This window comes from Callorhinus ursinus, unplaced genomic scaffold, assembly GCF_003265705.2.
Source record: "Callorhinus ursinus isolate GAN/ISIS: 27379988/994484 unplaced genomic scaffold, GSC_fseal_2.0 scaffold22, whole genome shotgun sequence".
In the NCBI taxonomy this organism is placed as follows: domain Eukaryota; kingdom Metazoa; phylum Chordata; class Mammalia; order Carnivora; family Otariidae; genus Callorhinus; species Callorhinus ursinus.
The window spans coordinates 14,186,930-14,210,811 of NW_027397084.1; the positions used below are offsets into that span (position 1 = coordinate 14,186,930).

The 23,882-nt window shown below is 38.5% G+C and overlaps 1 protein-coding gene across 1 annotated transcript in view; it reads right to left on the bottom strand.

The window, feature by feature from the left end:
• COL21A1 (collagen type XXI alpha 1 chain) overlaps positions 1-23,882 on the bottom strand; it is a 380,703-nt gene that overhangs the window by 177,406 nt on the left and 179,415 nt on the right. The gene's annotated exons all lie outside the window — the stretch shown is intronic.

Sequence of the window (23,882 nt, forward strand, 5' to 3'; positions counted from 1 at the left end):
AAAACCAATGCAGATATGAAGCTTATGCTGTCTGCTGTGTTGTGGGTAATAAAGTGCTTTATCTCTGACCCAAGAGTCTCCTTTCTGCCAACCTAAAACTGTAGCAGACTAACTTGTTAAGATTGCAATTAGGGTAAAACCTTCACAGTTCTTGACACAAACATAATAGATGCACAATAATTATAAATGTTAAATGAAGAGCACAAATCACTATGTATAACTGAACTCCATGCTTATGTAGATTTATAATTTTCTTTAGCAAAAGTGTATATTACAGTCTATATTTTGTGTTAGACACAATTAACACAAAAAAATACTGATTATTTTAATATTTTCCATTCTGATAGCTATACCTCATTTCAATTGGTGACTGCTGCTTAACAGGTCCCAATCTCTTTGGAACATGGTGGACATAAACAAAATCATTATTTATATATCCAAAAAATAGGATTGTTTCCAAGAATCAACAGATTTGACCAAATCAAAACATAAAAACAGTGACACTATGAGGCTGTTGTTTTCCTAACATTGCTCTATTTTACCCTTACTGGAAAAAACACATCAATATGAGCCATTTGATGAAAATAATGACAGATTTCATTTGGACAGCCAGGCTGAAATATTATGGTTGGACAGTATCCCTTTTAATGTTACTCTATTATATAAACATATTTAACAAAAAAGTACTGCTTTAACTATCACAACCAGTGAACCAAATCATACCAACCACTTTTCCTAACTTTCTCAAAACTGATGATGATGAAGAACAGTAAGGCCCTTGAGTAAGATACCATGCAGTGTAAATTTCAACTTAAAAAAAAAAAAAAACACTTAAGACAATATACAGGGAAAGAAAATCCCAACCCTTCAGGAAAAAAATAAATCAGGAGGAGATTTCCCTTTTGTCTAATTCTAAAAATAAAATCACTCTAACCACTAAATTAGTCTAAACACCACTGACTCCTTCGAAGCCACAATTTAAATTTTCCCCCCACAAAACTCTTAAAATATTCCGTTTTCCTTTAACATTATGCAAGTTACAATAAGGCTTCCATTAAAGCAAACAACTTCTCCTATATGAAATGGCCATTTCTTTAAATCATTTTGAGACCCTGAGCTCCCAAGAAACTAAGCACTAGACCAACCAATCCTCATTGGTTCAGAACACCTGCTGCTGAGTGAGGCAATGATTGAACATGTCTAAAACACTTTACAGAGCTTCACTTATCGTGGTTGCCACTGGTTCATAGTAAAGAAACTTGAAAATGTTAAGTAGCTAGGTTCTCTGCTCAAGTACAGAGGGAACCTACAATAATTGGTAGAATGACAGCAAGCAAAACCTACTCTGACAGCAGGGACGTGGCATTTCGCTGCCTAAAGGTTGCCACTTGAGTGAATTTTCAGCTTGTTCCTGGCCAAAGGTGGTGTTGTTTTTAGATACTCAATGAAAAGAACCTACATCATAAAAGAATCTGGTCAGGACCTTGACACAAAAAGATCATTTTAAAGAAAAGGACCTCTAATGGCAAAAATGTGTCACTGATATGAATCACAGGCAAAATTTTGAAATTTCTAAATATATTATGGCCTTTAGTTTTTCAATATATTAATCACTAATAGACCATCTTATCTTTTTTTTAATTTTAAATCTCTAGGGGCGCCTGGGTGGCTCAGGTCATGACCTTGGGGTCCTGGGATCGAATCCCACATTGGGCTCCCTGCTCGGCCAGAAGTCTGCTTCTCCCTCTCCCACTCCCCCGGCTTGTGTTCCTGCTCTCACTGTCTCTGTCAAATAAATAAATTATTTTTTAAAAAAATTTTAAATCTCTAAAACATATTTCTAGAAGTAATAAGTATTATGCCTGCCATTTTGTGATCTTTTTTCAGCTTATTTCAAATAGACTTCCCAAGAATCAACAAAGTACAAATACTAAACAGAACTGTTATAGAATACAAATACTATATGGAATTGTTTAAAGAATCCATAGGTCTTGAATTTTACTTTTTAAACCCTACATCAGAAATGTTACCAATGGGGCGCCTGGGTGGCTCAGATGGTTAAGCGTCTGCCTTCGGCTCGGGTCATGATCCCAGGGTCCTGGGATCGAGTCCCGAAACGGGCTCCCTGCTCCTTGGGAGCCTGCTTCTCCCTCTGCCTCTCTCTCTCTCTCTCTCTCATGAATAAATAAATAAAATCTTAAAAAAAAAAGAAATGTTACCAATGGTTAATTCATTCATGCAGCTATCAGGCAGAGAGGATACCCTAACCTGCTATCTTTTACAGTCAAGAATGAACCAAGATAAGTCACTTTGATTTCCTCATCTAAAATAACAGGAATTTAATATTATTTCTTTCTAGGAACTAGAGAAAGGTAACTTTTTACCAAATGCCCTGTTATATAGTTTTCCAGTTATATTAATGTTACCTGGCTTTTCAGGACAGAATTCATTGGGGATGGTTGACCATATAAACACACCAAAATGTCAGACTTGCAGTCTAACTAGCAAACTTGCTAACTAGCTGGTCTGGTTTGAGTCACATTGTATTCAGGAAACCCCATTTTCCGAACTTAATTTAACTTGAATTGTTTTTGTGATGATGTTCTTTGGTTTGCTTTGCTTTTATGGGACAATGTACTGCTTAGTAACTCCGGTATTGCAGTTTATATGAAAATCAGATGCTCCTTACCTCCACAAAGAAGGTGACACAACTAAACTAGGCAAAATTTAAGTTAGTTTGAGAATGAAACTTTTGATGAGACTTATCAGACATGAAAATTGGTCACTGAGAAACATTGGGGAATACTTTCTGTGGAGATTTTTTTAAGTATATAAGACTCTCATCCCTGTGGGATGGCTTCTGTAGGGGAGACCACCAACAGTTGAATGGATTTGGAATCACCCAAGTGCTTTTCCAAGTTTATAATAGTGACATGGAGGGTCTTCAAAGAAACTGAGAGAGTAACTCTCTCAATAACTAAAAGCAGAATGCAGTTCCAGACCACCAAAACTGCAATGCTGGTTTGTGACCTTGACTCAGAGTCACTGGGATGCACTAGGAAACCACAATTCTTGGCAGATGCACATTTTATGTGCAAAGGCTTACCAGATGTGAAGTTCATACGTGCAACAGAAACAAAAATGAATTTCCTGTGTAATCTGACATGCCAATTCATTCTGTGAACCAGCAGGTAGTATGCCATCTCATGTTTAAGCAGAGCCTATGGAGTTTGAATTTGAGCAGAGAAAACTTAAGCTCCATACCTACTCCCCCCCAATTAAAACCAATCCTATATGCTTGTTAAACCCGAAATCCTACCAAGATTTCTTTAGATTAAGAATCCCATCCCTGTTACAATGGAAATTCTCTTGGGAGACATAAACTGTTATCAATTATTTATACTTCAGTGTAAATGAATTCCAAATCCTGCCTTGACAGTTGGTTTTGATAAAAAGAATACATGAAGCTTGGTTGTTTAGATTGTGAGAGGAAAAAATCTTCAAGAGATAAAAGTTAAATGAATAGCCACTATTATTTGTCTATTCATTCAGCAATATTTATGAGCACCTACTACTTTTCAGGCATTGTGCTAAGCATTGAGGATACAAAGATGAAAAACATAGTTAAGGGCCTCAAAAAAGATAGGGTTTGGTGGCAAGACATCAAATATGCAGTTACCATAGAAGAGCAAAGAGGTTACTGAAGGTGCAGGCAAGATGCAAGGGGAGCTCAGAGAAACAAATACCTAAATCTGCCTGGCAGAGAGGAGATGGGAAAGTTTTCCAAGAAGAGGTAGAGTTTGCCCTGTGACCTGAAGGAGAACCAGGGATAGTACCTGATTATGCCCAGAAACAGTAAGGAGCAAGATGTGCTCAGTGAAACAGCATTCCTGAAATAAAGGTGTTTGGAGTGAAGTACCTGTGGGTGGTGGGAGGCAGTGTGTCTTAGTTAGCTCAGGCTGCCATAACAAAATACCATATGGTCTAGGTGGCTTAAACAACAGCCATTTATTTTCTCAGAGTTCTGGAGACTGGATGTCTGAGATCAGGATGCCAGCATGGTCGGACTCTGGTAAGTCCTTGCTATAGGTGGGTGCCATCTTGCCATGTCTTCACCAAGCGTCTTCTTTGTGGGGGAAGGGGGGAAAGAGGGTGAGTTCTCTGGTGTCTCTTCTTATAAGAACACTACTCCTATCATATCAGCGTCCCACCCTTAAGACACAATTCAGTCCATAGCAGGAGGTGAGGGAAAGGAATCACAATGATGGGGAGGGTACTCAGGAAACAAATCATGAAGAGTCTTTTAAATCAAGTAAAGAAGGATTGATTTTGTCTGTAAAGCTCATTCCAGGATTCCAAAGGGATTTTAAGCAGGGAGTGACATATTCTGGTTCACATTTTAGAAAGCTCACTATGGCAGCAAAAGGGAAATCAGAAGGGACAGAGAGAGGCAGTGAGGGCCTGATGCATGACAGAGGGAGTGAGAAGAGGGGTGAGAGCTATTCAGGAGTAAAAACAGGCCAAGTTTGATTGATCATATCAATATGGAGAGGAGAAATGTGAGAATGACCCTAGCCTCTGGCTTATGCATCTAGTAGATTGCAATGTTCTTTCCTGAAAGAAAAAACTCAAAAGGAAAACCAAATTTGTTTGCTGGGAGATATAGGAGAGAAAATTAAAAGCTTATTAGTTTTTTTAAAAAAATTAAGTATAAGCTTCATACACAGCATGTACATATGGAATTGTTTACTTGGCAGCTGAGTACACTAACTCACCCTGTCCCAGGAGTGTAGTAATGGGAGATACAACTGATTCTAAACAGAGTGAATGGATATGGACCCACTCTGGCTTACTATTTGCTTATGAGTGCAAAGGGCTGAGATTTTTGTCCTCTAAAATTCTTTATATTGAACAAAACTTAAACATGTAACAGTACAAGACTAATTTTAAAAACACTGGTTCATCTGTATGATGAAGCATTATAGAGGCATGAAATTCATTTGTTCCAAGAATGACATAAAAAAAGAGTAAAAGAAAAAGCAAAATATGAAACTATATACAGTAAGCTAATTATGTAAAACTATTTTTTACATAGAAATGTCAAAAATTGATCCCTCTTGATAGTAGCATTATAAATATGTAACTTTTTCATTGTTTTCCCATGTTTTCCAAATTTTTCTATAAAGAACCTGTTTTAAAATCAGAAATAATAAACTTTTTAATCTTGCACATGTTTTTAGGCAAAGCTAATTTTTTTTAAAAAAGGCTCTCTCCCACCACCAGCAGACACATAATTATCCTCTACCAAACAGGAGACATTAGGCTATGCTAAATAGCAAATATTTCCAAAAACTGTAATGCCTTGTAACAACAAAGGTTTATTTTTTGCTCACACTATATGTCCACTATGGGCTGGCTAAGGGCTCTGCTCCACATTCCTCATCATGATCCATTCTGAGGAGCATGGTCACTTGCCATGGCAGAGGTAAAGACCCCTAGAATGTCTCAGACTGGCAATTATATGCTCTAGTCCAGAAACACATGTCAATTTCCACTGAACTCACTGGTGAGAATGAACGTGGGGCCAGGAAATGTAAACCTACCATGTAGCTGAAATGCATGTGGCCAACAGAGATAATAATGATCACATATAACTACAAATTCAGCAGACCTCTCCCACCCAAAAGAATTATGGAGTGATTTTTAGAGTAGTGTTGTTCAAAACTGCAAACCATGACCCCCATGAGTAGATTGTGAAATCAATTTAGTGGTCATGAGCAGTATTTTTTAATATAATGGAATTTAAGGGGGAAATGTCAGAACATAACACATGTAGAAAGGGCAGATATTTATCATGAAACAATATTTGGTACACATTTATCAAATTAAATACAGTTGTGTCACAGTGTGAAATATCTTCTGTGGTCCTGTGAAAAAAAATTGAAAACCATCATTCTGTGGGTGCCCCTAACTCAGTGAGATAGATAGAAACATAACAATTTCCATACTGGGCTCTTCGAATCCTATGTTCTCAGACTACCGTGAAAGATTGGGAAAACCTGGTATTCCTCCATGGTATGGATCTCAAAGAACCACATCCAATTTTTACTCTTCAGTATAATGCTCTCTCAGTAATAAATCAATTAAGAAATATCATGAAGTAATGTATTTTTAGCACCTTCCGAGTATTAGTTTCATTATTTTTTATTTCTCCTAAAGTAACAAATTTCAAGCTTCAAACATTTCCCTTAACTATACAGATCCTCACTTTATTGGTTAGGAATACACACAATTCTTATATTAATTTAAATGGCATCCTTGACCAAGATGAATGGTAATCAAAAATTTTTTACTTTGTATTGCTATTAACTTATAAAACATTCTCATGACTTTATTAGGCTTACTTATGTTTTGATGTTTAAGAATGCACAGTTCAAAACTCCAAAATACCTATTGTATCTAACTCTTGTCACAGACTTAATATTCCCAATTTGCGATATCCCACTTTTTAACTTCAACTAAGAAAATACAAATTCGAAATATGCACACTATCTCTATATGTTTATAGGGAAAGTACAAGGTCTATCAATTTAATTTCAAATTTCTCATTTCCAAAATGAATTCTTCTTACTCTTATTTTCTGTCATCCATGTGAAATGTTTTTAAGTGCTTACTTAAATGCAAGAGTTTCAACCAATTTCAGTATTTTCAACCCTTCCCCCAAATACCCTCCCATATTTGTTCCTATCTACCCTCGATAGCGCTGCCAGTTCAAAAGCCAGCCTTTGTTTCTACAAGGAAAATACTGGTTAAACCGCCAAGAATAACACAATGCCTCATGTGGTATGATCTTCTTTTACCTCCCAGATGGTTCTACTGCCACTTACTAGGTATGCCAGGAGGTTTCCTGAGGAAAAGAGGAGTCAATGTGAACTAATACGATCTACCATCCTGACATTCAAAAGCACCAAATAAAACATGACTAAGTGCATTTAAAAGAATGGAAAATGAAAAGACCATCCCCAAAAATAAACTAGTATGCAATTTTTTAGCATATAAAAGGAAGCTCTGGTATGGAAAAATGATGAACATCCTGCATTGGTTAATTAAGGAAGCGTTATATTCAGAACAGGAACTAGTTTAAAAGTGATGAGTCACAATATTCTGTTCCTTCCTGGCCCTATTCAGCTAGGTGTGGGGAAAAGAGGATTGTACTGGCAGCTGAACCATCCGTATCCCAACAAAGCGTCTAAAAGACTGCAAGAATCTGGGCAAGAAAACAAGTCTGACAGGATTTCACTATCTCCTCTAAAAAAACCAAGGGGTAAGGAGATGAGGAGTTGGAGGATCACTTCCATTTCAAATTTGCTACAGTTCCATACTCTTAAATAATTTACCTATTTATTCCATTAAATACAATGTTAATAATTGGCTTCTTTAAACAAACCAAAAACAGGTCATTTCATTTCATTATTCCAAACTGGATCTACTATTATGAATTTCCTATCAATTAACTTCTTATAAACAAAATTATCACACCTATAACATTTCTATTACATCCAAAGAGCTCCAGAGATATGCACAGTATCATTCTGGTCATTCTCTTTTCATGGGAGTTTCTCTTTTTATTGCTTTCCAGACAAAAACAATTCCTTGAAAATCCTCCTTCTTTTAAACAAATGAAAACCACTATATAATCCAACTAAATGCTGATAGTATGGTTTTGAATCCTAAAATGTGGAATTTCTTAAACTATTTAACATTGTTCTCCCCAATACACACACACACACAATGTCAGCAAATAAATACCAGTCAAATTTGGATTATCTGCCAACTGGATGGCAAGAAACAACGAGTACAGATATTCTTAAGTGGTGGAGAGTTGGGGGAAATACACAGTTGGGCATTGGAATGTGTTTTATTCTTCTACTTGAATAAAATAATGCCTGGCATTCTGGAAATTGGCAATAATGTACTTCAAACTGAGTAAACAATGAAACTTTCTTAGGAAAAAAATCAACTCAAGAGAACTAGAAAACATTTTAGTTTGTAAATACTTTGGTTCATACCTTGGCAAATGAGAACAGTATGCTTTGTTTAAAACAGTATTTTAAATTCCTGCTATACAAGATTAGTGTGAAGGAGGTGACAATGTCATTAAATATATATAAAAATTCTTGCAGAAAGGAGCCCTAAAAGGGATCACAATACACAAACTCAAGATTGTATTATTATTACCAAATTTGCCATCTACAATGCAAGAAATTCATGAGGTGGGAAACTCTCATAACATTGCTCACTCCAAAGTTGGTTACATTCTCTTATAGAGATTTTCAAATTCAATGATCTAAAGCAGAAACAGCTGCACTGGACTTGGTTCATGCTGGAAAACTGACATTTCTCTAGCAAGGGCCAAGTGTAGTCTCAGAATTACAATATGTCAGATTTTATCCAAAAGGAGATGTTCTTATTTTCCTACATCATCCAAATGCCGCTCAGAAGAAATTGCAAACAAGATCCCTAAAGTCATATTACCCAGTGGCCCAAAGGAACAATATGCCTGTCCACATATTGCTTGGTCCAAAAAGTTCATTTCATAGCAGAAGTAATAAAGCAGACACCAAAATGACTTCTGCTCCTTTCAACAATTACAGGTATTTTAGAATACTGTCAGATTAACACTGAACATGATGCCTTCACAACTCCATGCCCTCTATTTCTGGGAAGGTCAGAGGAACCATATTACTCAGAGCTAAAAGAAAAAAATATTCTCAGAGCAGGAGTAGGAAAAGTTCCCAGATGGATGTAGAGTAGGAAGTGGTTTGCACAAATGATGAAGAACAAATGGTCTCTTGGACATTATGCAACTCTTTTCCATTTGTATCTGCAGGAAGCCACGAGTATGAGAGTCTCTTAGATTGGTTTAGCAAAGCAGGTTTCAGGTAGGTCTGCCACCAGCAAAACTCAAGAGAAACAGGAAATAGCCATGTCCAGAAGACATTAGTGTACTGCCCAACTCCACAATCATTAGGGGCAAGCTAGGGGAAACAGGAAAAAAAAATCCATTTGGCAGTAAATATGAAATTGCAAACACAAAGATGTGAATAAATATTCAATGAAAACTATCATCAGGGAGGAAGGCATAAAAATAGCAAATATAGTAACTAACATCCATAGAAACAGAGTTAATACAGTAAGAAATAACTGAATTAAATGTACTTAATATATTCAGAGATACATGTGAGAATATCTGAATATGTATATTAACATAGCGAGAGACATATGAGAATAATTGAAGATGGAAGTACTGAGATGGAAAATCAAGTTGAAGAATTCTATCAGATTACAATGCTAAAGGATAACAATTTTACAAAATATTAAAAAAGAGTTTCAGAAGGAAAAAAAATTAAGACATAAAGAAATAATGGAAGAAAAGCATTCAGAGCTAAATAAAGATCTGAATCTTCAGACTGAAAGTGTCTCACAAGTTACAAACTGAATGTGGGGGGAGGGAAGGCCTCTTTTAGACACATATTGGTGAAAAATCATAATTCAAAGGATAAAGAAATCCTAAGTGTTTCCATGGGGTGGGGTGGGGGGGAGAGAGGAAATAGAAAGAATACCAATTAGTCTCTCCAAAAAAATTATATAAGATAAGCAAAACTAAGAGTTAGTGTGAGATAGAATTTTTTAATTAACAAAATGTTCCACCTACTCCTAACATTCCTCCAAAATAAACTTCTAAAAGTGTTACTGGAAAAAAGTTAATGTTCTATAAATAAAATACAAGCTCTCAAACTGGTAGCTGATGGAGAGTGAGAGATGCAGGGTGGTCAGGGTGATAAAAATCATGTAAATGGGACAAATTATCTGGGGAGGGGACCAACTAGCTATTAGTATGAAACTAGGTTTTAATTTATATATAGAAATATGATGATGACTATTATTATGTAAACAGGAATATAATTTCCAGGGATTACTCATAGGAGAAGGAAACAATTCCCAACAAAGATAGAAAAACAAATAGTAATAATTATAATGAAGAACAAGAAAGCATAATAAAAACAGAAAACAAACTAAAATTCAAAGAAAGAGTCCAAACATATTAGCAATCATAATAAAGCTTTATGGGTTACATTGGTATTTAGAATTTAGAAATTTCAAATTTTAGGGTTTTTTTTTAAGATTTTATTTATTTAGACAGAGAGAGTGCAAGCAGTGGGAGGTGCAGAGGGAGAGAGAATCTCAGGCACACTCCATGCTGAGAGCTGAGTGCAGAGCCTGAAGTGGGGCTTGACCCAAGACCATGACTTGAGCAGAAACTAAGAGTCTGACACTCAACTGACTGAGCTACTCAGGGGTGGGGGGGTAGGTGTGTGTGTTTGGGTGTGTGTTTTAAGTCCATCTGTATGCTGCTTATAAGAAACCCACCTACAATATTGTTAAGTGCCAAGAATAAATCATCAAACTGACATGGACTTCTTTGATGAGAGTACTAAGGTGATATCAGATGAATACTCTGCTCAAGAGATTTCAAAATGAGCAAAGATGAAATATAAGCTTAATATAAACCTAAATCGCTCCCCAGTGGAGAGTAACACCTGATGCCAACATGGTAGGAGGTTTCTAGTGGTGTTTTTTTGGATTACTGACACTTGCCTAGTCCAGTTAATTGGTTACTTGTCATTTGGGTAAGGGCAATGGTGACCTGCAAATTATAATTCCACACAAAGCAAGGCTAAGAATGATCTCTGACTGAATGAAAGACTTTATTAAAAGATCTCACCTGGATAAATAATGGGCCAATTGCCACAAGACAAAATTCAACAGAAATACACAAAAGTCCTGGGATCCAAAATCTGGATTGTAGAATGCTCAATAGGAATCTATTGGCTTCACAGCAGGGGGTCTGGAGACTAAAAGGTCTTAGCTAATGGTAAACTTAAGTCATTATTGTAAACTAGATGCCAACACTTAGTCTGCTCTTGGGCTACACCCTCTCTATTCAGCAACCAATGGTCAGAATGAATCAAACCTCAATGTACCTAGAGAAGGCTGACCAGACTGGAAACGTTAATGGCAAACCACTGCAAAAAAGCAGCAGTTTTAGAATATGATGTTCCAGTTGTCTTCAAATACTGGCAAGACTGCCATGTGGAAAAGAAATTAAGCCCCCCATCACTCCTAGCGTACAGAATTAGGATGGACCAATGCCTGGAAACTCCAGGAAGGAAGTTTTCAGTTTAATTTAATTTTAAAAAGGTTTTAATAAATGGGGATGTCCCTCAAACTGAAAGTTTCCCATCACTGGATGTGTCTGAAATAGGACACTATGCTCATTAGGCATGCTATCAGGATAAGCATTATTGGTATCAACAATTTTTATACTATAAACAATAATTATTTGTAAGATAATTCCCAGCCCTATGATTTACATTGACTAGAGTATCTAAACCAATCATTTGTCCAAACTGAACCGTGCTTCAAGAAACAGGTTTAAGCCCCACCTCCTCTATGAAGGACATCATGACAAAAAAAGACCATACCTTCCACAGTGCCTATCTCCAGTATTAGGCCATTTAGAGCTCCATTACATTATTTTTGCCCCCTAAAAATTATATTTGAAATAGTCCATCTCCCAGTGGTATCATAAGCAACCTGGGGTCATGACCAACCTCAATCTATCAGGCACCCTGGTAGCCATTGAAATTAATGTTGCTGACTCATCATTTCTCTTGTGGTTTTTTTGTTTGTTTTGTTTTTTGTTTTTCCTTCATATAGCACATAGTCAATGTTTTAATAATCACCAACATCTGCTTGTTGTGAAAATAATGAAATACACAGTAATGCCTTCCTTGGGAGTTTCTATATCCCCTTCCTGCTTGATACACCAAAATTCCTGCATTTTTCCATTTAAAGCTTTCCAACTCCTTAGTGAGAATAATGTTAGAAACTAAAACCAGGGCACCTGGGTGGCTCAGTCACTTGAGCGTCTGCCTTCAGCTCAGGTTGTAATTCCAGGGTCCTGGGATCGAGCCCCATGTCAGGTGCTCTCTGCTCGGCGGGGAGTCTGCTTCTCCCTCTCCTGCCACTCCGCCTGCCTGCACTCTCTGTCAAATAAATAAAAATCTTAAAAAAAAAAAAAGAAACTGAAACCCATTCCTGCAGATTTTGAAGATAATAAAACATGCCTTCTTCCTTTCCCCTTTTACCACAGAATACATCAACAGATGCCTCTGAGAAAACAGAAATCCCAGATTTTGAAGGGAAAAAGGCAAAATATGAAATTCTCTAGAGTCCAGAGTAAAAGATTAGCAAAGTCTTAAACTCTAGAGAAGGCTACATGTCCTCTTCACTGCAGCTTGGAAAGACTATAGCTCTGTATAAGTGGATTCCTTGAGGATACTGGGTTGGGTGAAACAGACGAGCCTCATCTAAGGACTGGCAATACTAAGAGAATGAAAGAAAGGAATAGTAAAAAAAAATTTCTTCTGCAGCTCACTTTATGCTCATCTTTGAGGATAAACTGGAAGAGGGGATAAAGCAGAAAGCGTACACACATTTATGTTTAAATTTAAGTCGTTAGTATTCAAATTAAGTTTGAAAATGTGAGATTTTCTTTGCTTCTCTAGTCTTATGCTGCTTTAGACTCAAAGTTCAAAAAGATGGCAGGTTACTAGAAGGGAAATTTCAAATTCAACTTGGCAGCCATGTCCAAGATGATGTAGAAACATTTAAAATGCACAAACTCATTGCATTACTCAAGCTTAGCATTTAATAATGTAGTAAGTCTGGCCAAAAATTGTCCAATGTGAAATCACACTACCCAGCTAAACATTAAAAATATTTAGAGGCATAGTTAAGGAAACACAGATGCACAAATGGCTCTAAATATCCTATATCAGTAATTGGCCATTCATTTAATTAACTTATAATGAATCAGAGATCAAAAATACTCACATTTTTTCCCAGGGTTCTGACATGTGTAGTCTAAAAATAATTGATTCTGATCTCCCAGTGCCTCCATAATTTCCCTCTGTCAAGCCTCAGTCAATTGAATTCAACGCATCATGGTTTTTTGTTTGGTTTAGTTTTTTATTTAATAGACTATGTACTAAGTCCGAATACTCTGTAGAGACTTACTTATGTACATTATGTATGTGGAACTCACCACAGTTTTGAGACCATAGGTCCAACCACAGACGCTAATAATAAACCTTCAGACTAGTAGATGTGGGAGCAATTAACATGATTACAAACACAACCTCCTTAAAGCACCTACTATAAGTAGCAGTAAAATAGGTTTAGGAGCTTCATGGTAATGCAACTAACCCTGACATCTGGAGAAATTTGCTAAGAGATTATTGAGGATAGGGATCATATCTTATTTATCGCTGCATGGCCAGGATCTAGCTTAAACTATAGAAAGAACTAAAAAAATATTTGTGGAATAGATGGATTAATGCATATCTTATACAAATGCACCAAAGTGTGGGCTACAACAGCACAGGGAAACCTAGCTGATGGAGTAAATCAATACAGAAACAGGGCTGCATCTGCCCATTGACATGGCTATGTTCTAATTTTCACAAAGATGTGCTAATGGGCTATCTAGGGCTCTGACCAAAGAGACCTCTGCAATTGCTAAATCCAGGAGCTCATGACAAACTACCTATAGCTGCAAACAAGACTTGAAGATACCCTCAATCCCACCCAACCATCACAGTGACCTTCTGGGACTGTGCCATATGGCAAAGGAGGACCATCTTGCAGACTCCAGATCAACAGTTATAGTCACAAGGCGTTGCTCCCAAAGGCCAATGTTACTGCCAGCTTCAGGAGACACCATCCCCTGCATCCATACTTTCCTCTCCCTTGGCCCAGTGTGAACAATGGTGAAAATCTGGATGTGCCTCTTCATGACCAGGCTGTACAGAGGGTATTGTCCTCTAAAGTGGTAAGGTGGGACGCCTAGTTAGCTCAGTCGGGTAAGCGTCTGACTCTTCATTTTAGCTCAGGACATGATCTCAGGGTGTGGGATCAAGCCTCATGTGGGGCTCCAGGCTCAGCACAGAGTCTGCTTAAGACGCTCTCTCTCCTTCTCCTTTTGCCCCTACCCCTGGCTCACACGCATGTGCTCTCTCCCTCTAAATAAAATAAATCCAAAAAATAAAGTAGTAATGTGTTTTCCAAAAGATAGATATCCAAGTCTCAAGTGTGAAAAAGCTTAGAAGTAAGGAGAATATTATACTTAATAACAAATTTGAGCTAACTGGAGTACTTTTTATCCGCCAGGAACGATGCTGAGGGGTTTGTGTTATTCCACTTAACCTTCCTGACCACACGAGGAAGTAGGTCCAATGATCCTCACTTGACAGAGGGACAAATTAAGCTTTAAAAAGTTAAATACTGGGCGCCTGGGTGGCTCAGTCATTGGGTGTCTGCCTTCGGCTCAGGTCATGATCCCAGGGCCCTGGGATCAAGCCCCACATTGGGCTCCCTACTCAGCGGGGAGCCTGCTTCTCCCTCTCCCACTCCCCCTGCTTGTGTTCCCTCTCTTGCTGTGTCTCTGTCACATAAATAAAATCTTAAAAAAATAAAATAAAATAAAAAGTTAAATACTAGGCACAAAATCACACAGGTGCTAAGTGTCAGGACCACGACAACGCAACACCCATGATCTTAGCTATCATCAAGGTCTTAGAGTACAGAATATTCTTTGGCATTCAAAAGGAGTAATAAACTGATTTTCTGCTTTTACAAAAATACTGTGTGTCATCTTAGCCATATTTTACTATCTGTAATTAGTGTCTGCTATTTAAAAGCACATCTGGCACAATATGTTACTTTATGAATTACAAAAACATAAATTAATCACACTGTAACATCATTATCTCTCATTTGTATGGGAATTCAAAATTACAGTTTCAAATGTTTCCATCTACATAGCATGAGGCATTCATTTTTACATTATGAAAGTAAAACATGTATATTAAAAAATAGACAAAACAAAGAAAAGCAGAAAGAAAATATCTATCATTCTACAAACCAAAGACAACTGTTAACATTTTGAGAAACATGTAATTCAGAGCTCAAAAATATAATTTGATTACTCATATAAACCTGATTTCCCCTACAAAACCCATAATTCAGAATCAGAAAATTTTTTCAAGTGTTGAAAAGGCCAATGAACATTTTTTATGCAATTCCTACATGGAGACCAAAGAAACTTTTGTTTAGCCATCATGAAAAGATATTTACAATTTTCTTGAAATAAAAAAATCTGTTATTTCATTATTCCTCATTCACTACTGTCCATCTTCAGTGAACATTCAAAAAGGATGTTAATAGGAATTTGAGAAATGGGTCCTACATTTCTCAGTAGACTAATTTCCTAAAGGATTCTACCCCACGTTGACCTGAACTCTATATATGTGTTCTAAGCTGCAATTCTTTACATGGCCCATGATGACCTCAAACAGTGCTTGCAACCAAGGAAAAGAAAAACATACAAAGAGCAAAATGAAAAAGGACTTTACAGTCACACCTGCCTGGCTGTCCCTTACTGCAGGCTTTTCTAAGCTACTAGTTTTCACTATAGGGTGAGAATCCAGATTTCTCATTTCCTGGTCCAGCATCTTCTTGGAAACGAAAGCGTCTATTTATTTAGTATTGGACATTTAAATATTGTTACTATTATTTAAATAGTTCAGAAATGACACATAGACAGTAGGTACCTACTTGGTCACACTACACACTTTAGTGACTGGCTGCCACTAAATACACACAGAGTCTGAATTAGGTTCCATGTACCTCCACTTCCTGGCAAGAGTATGAACCCCACCTTCTCTTTTCATTCCCATCCCCCTCCTCATTCCAAAGGAACCCAAGTAAGAACTCTGCTTACAGCCTTCTAGTGAAGACAGTTAGCATGTCAACCCTGCTCCCCACCGTGTTTATTTCACTTTCTCTCATTTCAAACCGTAGTCCAGAGGTTCTAGCTCACAAGTGATCTGAATGGGAAGAGAAGTATAAAAGGGGCTGTAAAATGATGAAAGGGCAGACTGCCCAAGGCAAAGGAAGTTTCTCCAGGGAAGTGGTGGAGTTGCCCGCCTTCTCAGGACCTTGGGTGTTTACCTTCTCCATAGTGCCTCTCTCTGGGATAAACTCTCTACTTCTTGCCAAGATCTGCCTTCAAATCATACCGAACCTCTTCTAAAGACTGATCCATGGTCATATGTCAAATGAAGAGTCAAAAATGGTTGAAGAAATTAAGTAGGACACATCAGTCTTTGCTTGGTTTTTCTAAATTTAAATCAGAATTATTTTTGCCTTATATACTTTTTCACTTAAAGATATTTACAGAATGTTATTTTCACATAAGAAACTGAAGGGAGTTTTCCGTTTAAAAAAAAAAAGGGAAAGAAAACTGCCAATTGGCTATTAATAGACTTACTAAACTGAACTTGGCAACTTCTCTGAATCCCCCTAGGGTAGCCAAGCGCATGGTAGGCGCTTAATCACTATTTGGTGAATGGCTGAACACTTACAAAGAATGTTCTGGTCTTATCTCTAATATTCTACCTAATTCTGGGTACTACTGGAAACACAAGCCTAGACACACCCCATGAGGTAGAATCAAACACTCTCTCCCTAATAAAGTAGCAGAATACATATACAACAAGGTTTAGAATTTTTGAAAATATTTATTTCAAAAAGTGGTTTCAATCATTGAATGACCTTTGGATTTGAAAGTTACCATGAAAATATAATATCTATGTTCTGAGTGTCTGTCCCGATAATGCAACAATTTAAAACTAAATTTCTAAAGGATATTTTCAGAAGAACAAAATTTCTATAAAGCTCAAACTTTACTAGAACTTTTTTCCTTTGAATTTTAAAAGAAAATTTTATTGGTCTTTTTTTCTTCTTGATACCAATAACTGTAAAAACAAATAGTTAACAAATAGCATGACATTGCAATCATGGCTAAATTGACCTAGATCAAAACAACACAAGCCAAAACAAAAACTAAACACTGAATCAAACACAAGCAAATGGCAGGATTCCCAGAAGGTCACTAAACTTGGACTTGAGAAAACTGTCAACGTTTCCTGAAATTTTCAAAGATATCTCTAAGTTTTTTAATTCGTAAAAACCAAAATGCCAAAGAAAAAACAAAGAGAAAAAACTAAAGTGAATCCTTAGAAAAGACAAACCTAGTAGGCAAAAATATCCCTTTCACAACTGACAGCTATAAATTTATTTTCTTGGCATGGTGGACATAATGTTTTCAGTGGTTCTTCAGTAAGGAAATCTTTTGAATAGGTAACTCTGAAAGCAAACTGAGTTAAGCAGGACTGGGAGATCTGTAGCATTCCAATAGTAATCTATCTTGGATTATGTGCCTCTGTCACATTATCTGATTTTCCAGAAGGCAAGGTGGTTGAATGAAAAATGTACTGAGTAGAACACAGGAAGCCTGATTTGTTATCCATTGCTACAACTAACATAAGCCTTTAGCCAAGAATGATGCCTCCAAGCCTCTGTCTCCTCATTTATATTAGATCAGTTATAATATCCATTAGCACTCTAAAAATTCTATGAGTACATGGGAATCCCACAGATAAAAATGTGTAATGTTACAGGGCCTCTCTTTATAAAGGACATGATTACTCCTTTTCACAATAAATTAACCAAACTGGTTATTTTTTGAATCAGCTTGGGTATCAACATTCTAAAGAACTGTACTGGGTGCCTGAGTGGCTCGGTTGTTAAGCGCCTGCCTTCAGCTCAGGTCATGGTCCCAGGGACCTCAGATCAAGTCCCACATCTTGCTTCTTGCTCCCTGCTCAGCGGGGAGTCTGCTTCTCCCTCTACCCCTCGCCCTCCCATTCTCTCGCTCTCTTTCTCTCTCTCTCTCAGATAGATAGATAAATAGATAGATAGATAAAAAAATAAATAAATAACTGTGCTCAGGTGATACTGATGTTCAGTCAAGTTTGGGAACCAGTGGGTTAAAGCAGTGATTCTCAAAGTGTCGTCTCTGGCCAACAGCAGCAGCATCTGGGGACTTTTAGAAATGGTATTCAAAATGTTGTATTATTTTCTGAGAAACTTGAAGTACTTCACTCATTCTGAAACAAATTCTCCCACTATCTAAAACAGAAAAACCATCAAATGAACATAACCTAAATTGCTATTTTTTTTTTTAGCATTCAATTTTTAAGGGTGAAAACAGAAGAGAGAGCTTCAGCTTAAACCATTAAGTTCAAAGTAAAATGAAGAGCAAATTCTTATTAAGCACTTACTATGAGTCAGGCACTGTTAAAAGAACCTTATATATGTTAACACATTTACTCCATATAACAACCTGCTGAGGTAGGTAGTTTCCCCAATTTTACTAATGAAGAAACAAGCAAAAACACATATGCAACTTGTCCAAGTTCAAATAACTAAAAAGTGGCAGAGTCAGATACAAGGCTAGGCAGTCTGGCTGAAGAGTGTCCTCAACCATAAGATGAAGAAAGTTGGGGAACTTGGTTTCCATGGCTGACCCTCCTTGCTTGAGACTCGACCACATGCCAAAAATAAACATTTCTACTTTGTTTCTCTCAAGAATGATAATGAATCTAGCTAAGGAATTATTATTGCATGCTAAGAAATATAATCCAAAGACAATAAATACAAAATAAAAACATGTATCCATTTCCACTGATGTGTTTTACTCACAAGACTTCCAAGATTGGCCTTAATAGTAAAACCATCCACTTTGGAACAAAATAGGGCCCTCAAAACGAACTAAATGAATGCCAGGTAATGCTCATCAAAACCTTTCTAAGTGAACCAGGTTATGTAAATCAAGTGCAATTAAGCCAGCTTCTCTAAGATTATCTCTGCTCCGGTCCTTATGCGTATAAGTGGAGAATCATAAAATCACTGTGGAGCATTGCAGTATTGATCATTCCTAATTGGCCACTTACTGCAACAGTGCTGTCACATCCTGTCACTGTGAATGCGACATCGCGGACTCTCTTAGCTCTTCAGATAAATTATCCAGAACACACGATTTGATTACTGAGAGTTTGAATTTGCTTCCACATGTCTTCATTTTTCCCATCAAGAGATGTACCTCTGATCTTTCCTTTTCATCCCCACAGCTACTCTTCATTTCATACATAGTTAAACAGAAAACCCTAGTCACATTAAATTCTAATTATATTCAATTTAATAGCATTCACTTGTAATGTCAAAAGTATCCTAATAATGACTGGTTGTCTGAATGAAGGAGTTACTAAGATGCTTATATGCTGGAACCTGTATTACATTCAGTCTCCATCCAGGAAGTAACAGAAGATTAGTAATAGGCAGGTATAACCTCTTGAATTCAAAGACGCAAGATGAGTTATAAAAAGGTGCTTTAAGCTAGAAATATAATATTCAACTTATCACTGAAATCAAAGGATAATCAAGACTAATTTCAAAGTACAGAATAATTTGGCATCCTTTTTGAAATTGATACCATATTTTTTCACCAGAACTATTTGGTCCTAAGAAGATCATCCAGATCAGTTCCAATCAAACAACATGCAAAGAATTGCTTTTTGTGTATGTGGTTTGAAGCATTTTGAAACTATTGCAGTTAAAGAGAAAAAATTCTTAAATTACCTCACCTACCCTTTTTGCCAGTTTAGGCCTGTCCTTGCTCTGTGTCCTCATTTTGCTTTCTCTTATATTCTCTTGAGCAAACCTTCATGTAGCTGGATAAGGTTTCATTCTATGCTTACTCTCAAGAACCTAAGAAATACCAGATGGTTCTTCTCAAGTGGCTCTCTTGGATGCCACAGCATGCCACTTTTAGATGCTCTCCTACCATCTGAATTTTCTAAGGACTGATAGTATGAAGACCCAGATTTTAAGACTATTTAAATGTGAATGTTAACGGATTATAAAATCCACCAGGTAGTGAATGAAATCCTTCATCACAGTGAATAAAGACCAGATGATTTGAAGCTAATCAAGTAAAAAAATAAAATTCTAGAAAGTTCCATATAAAACATGCAATAAAATTATGAAGAGAAGTTGAAAATATTCCTATGTTCACATTCTGGTAAAAAGCAAAAACTGTAAATTCTAAGAGTTAGATTAGCATGTAAATACAAAATCTGGCCATGTTATCAACATATTTTTCATTTCAAGGTGTTTGGGGATTAGGGTTTTTTATTCCTAGTGCGAGTGTGGTGTGTGTGTATTTCAAGCTAGTGAATATTTAATTTACTATTTTAAACACTTTAGAAGCATTATTTCACTTACCTCTGACAACAGTGTGAGAATTATAAGGATGCACTGTATTACCACAGTCCCCATTCTACAGATGGGGAAAGTGAGGCTCAGGGAAGTTATGCAACCCTCCCAAAGCACAGGAAAGCAGAAGAGCATATTTTGAACCAGAGTCTTAAGCCTCAAAGGCTCCTGTTCCTTACCACTACCTGTATTTTCCCCAGTTCTCTAAACACAAGCTTAGTACCTGTCCCTCAGCAAGTCTACATATCGCAATCACAAACTGGCACAGAAAATACCAGTTTGGAAAATAAATATTCCCTGTACAGAAAGTCTTGCTATGGTTAGCACTGTGTTCACGCACACATGTGCTGGGACTAGAGTCATGCCTATTCTAGCTTTTTATTCAACGTCAGATTTTCTAATCCATTTAAGCCTATTTGCAAAGTAATTCTATTTCTGTACTCATGACTTAGAAACAGCTGGAATTTTTTTGAGCCAAAATTTTGAAATCTCAGATCTCTATTAAAAGAAAAAAAAAAAGGAGCCACTTCAGATAATCCAGAGACCTGCAATGCTGAATTCCCTTTCACTCTGGAGAATTGGCATGAATCCCTTCAAGCTCCAACTGCTTTTAAAAAAAAAAAAAAAAAAAAAAAAAAAAGTCCTCTAAAGTACACTGATGACAGGGATGATCTGGAATCAACTCATTGGGAGCCAAAGATTCATGTTATTACAGCTAGAAGACTCCTATGTACATTTTTTTCTTTGGCTTCATTTCAACTCTAAAAAAAATAAAATTCCTATTCTCTCCTAAAGTATGCAGATTCTACTATGTAAAAATTGCTCAAGATGATAACTAAGTCTCTACCCTTTACGGGATCCTCCAAAGTTCCCAGTGGGTATTTTTTTGATATGGGTAAAACCCTACTGATGCATACCTAGGATTTTCTGAAGTGTTCCTTTTCCTCCTCCCCCTGTGGAGGGGCATTTGCAGGTGCTTGCCCTGACCTTAACTGAGATCCAACCCAATGGTTCTCAAAAGTGAGTAAACGCTAGCATCACCTGGAGGGCTCGTGAAAGCACAGATAACTAAGCCTTACTCCCAGAGTTTGAGCCTGGGCCCTAGATTGCCCCCAAAAGTTCCCAGGTGATGTTTATACTGCTGGCCAGAGATGACACTCTAAGAACCAGTGCTTTAACTCACTGGTTCCCAAACTATTCCGCATGGAAATCACCCGAAGAAGAGCTGTTTTTAAATGTGGATGCCTCCCAGTCCCACTCCTACAGATTCTGATTTAATTGGCCTGGGGTTCTGCTGAAGCATCAAGTTTTTTAAAGTTCCCCCAAGTTCCGGTACTGTGCAGCACCCTTAAAGAAACTTCTGGGCCGCACACACCGTCCACCGCCCTGTGCGCTCGCCCACGCTCCCGGCGCGCCACGTGTGGACGCCACCGCCCCTTCCAAGGGGACGATGGGCTCTGGGGCGTACATCCCCGCACAATAAGCATTCTCGGGGCCAAAGACCCCGAGGCAGAAATCAGCACGCAGCGAACCTCTCATGATTCATTAACACTCAGTAACTTTGTAGGACAAACCCTGACATCCCAGCCTCCAGCCTGGGTGCCGGGTTGATCTCTCGGTTCACCAAGCGCTTCCCCGCGGGGAGAAATTGTACCCTCAGGACAACCAAAATGTCAAACTGCTGCCCTGGGACAGCCAGCCCTAAGCCCCCTGTTTGTCATTCTGGCAGGATGAGGGGAGAATGACAGCGTCATTCCCCGCTGTCACCTTACCTGACGCGGCGTCTAGGGTCAGGGTGGCTGTCGCAGCCAGCAGCGTGTTGCACCAGGGCTTCGGGGGACGTCCCAGGAAGCGACCAGCCCCTACCTGGGCAAAATCTGGGCTGAAGTGGGGTTTGCTGCCCTCCGCCCCGAGCCCCGTCGCCCCGTCGCCCCGTCGCCCCGTCTGCCCGCAGCGGCCAGTGCCGAGCGCCGGCGGCTCTGAAGCTCTCTCTCGGCCCCCTGGAGGCGGAGCCCGGGAGATAAGGTTCGCACTCCCCACCCGCCCCCTTTCCGGTGGGCAAGGCCAGAGGGTGGGTTTTGGATCGCAATCTCCAAGTGCGAACTGCTAATTAACCCTGGTGGAAACACGCTCAGTTCAAATCCTGCCAGGACCAGCGAGGGCTTGACTGGAGAGGCGGACTGAGGAACTCCCCGGGAAGCGGTTAAGATAAAGGCGACGCCGAGGGTGAAAGGGCGAGCACCAAGGGAAGCGAGGACCTGGGGGGGGTGGGGGGGCGTCGCGGCACTGATCAGAGGTGCCTGCCTGCCCTGGCCCGTGAGAACGGCCCCCAGGGGGCGCCAGGGTCAGTCACCCTGGTCTGCCCAGTAGCTGACTGTTGTACCTGCCTTTGACCTAAGGTAATAGCTGCCAGAAAACCTGAGAGTTCACTCTCAAATAGGTAGGCAGTTTATTTTTGAGGACCTAGAAGTTACAGGAAGTTCTGGAATAAGGCGACTGCCTTTATGACAATAAAGGAATACTCTATTACTCACAGAGCGCCAGAAAGTACTTTAACTTTCTTGTGCTTAGAACTCCCATGTTCCTGAACCCCCTTAGGCCCCTCACCTGTCACTCTCCCCACTTCTCACTCTGCTTTACTCCCCCCTCCCCCACCGTATGGCCTGCTTGCCCTTCCTTATATACACCAGTGTGTTCTCTCCCTACTTCATCTACCTCCAAAGCTCTATCCCACGCCTTATCATAGTTGCCTACTTCTCTTCATTCAGGTCTCAAATGCCCCTTCCAGAGAGTCCTTCCTGCACCCTCCATCCAAATGGAACTCCCACAGCCATTCACATCCCCTAACCCCACTTCATTTTCTTTTTTTTTTTTAAAGATTTTATTTATTTATTTGAGAGAGAGAGAATGAGAGACAGAGAGCACGAGAGGGAGGAGGGTCAGAGGGAGAAGCAGACTCCCCGCTGAGCAGGGAGCCCGATGTGGGACTCGATCCCAGGACTCCAGGATCATGACCTGAGCCGAAGGCAGTCGCTTAACCAACTGAGCCACCCAGGCGCCCAACCCCACTTCATTTTCAACAGATTACCTATTACTCTTTGAAATTGTATTATTTGTTCTTTTACTTTGCATTCATCTCAAGAGAAGCTCCACGAGGACAGAGAATTGGTCTCATGCCTTCTGCATCTAGAACAATACCTGGGACATAGTAGGTGCTCAATAAATATGGGCTGAGTGAACATGTGACTCAATTTCCCCCCAGGGAGAACCTTCATAGAGAAATACCTTCCTTTCTTCCTTCAATAACTGAATTCTACTAAGTTCAGGTCAGATACAAACATCTTGGGATGATTATCATTTTCTGCATTTCCTCATTCACTTATACATTCATGTTATAGTCCATTAGTATACAGATACGTTTCTTCTTGGGTCATATCAATGAAAATATGACCACAACTTCCCAATATTGAGACATAGATAGCAGCCATATATTTACAGTAATTTTCTGGGAAGAGGTTCCATGACTTTTTAGATTCTCAAAGCATGACACTCTGCTTTTCATGTATTAAAAGGTTAAA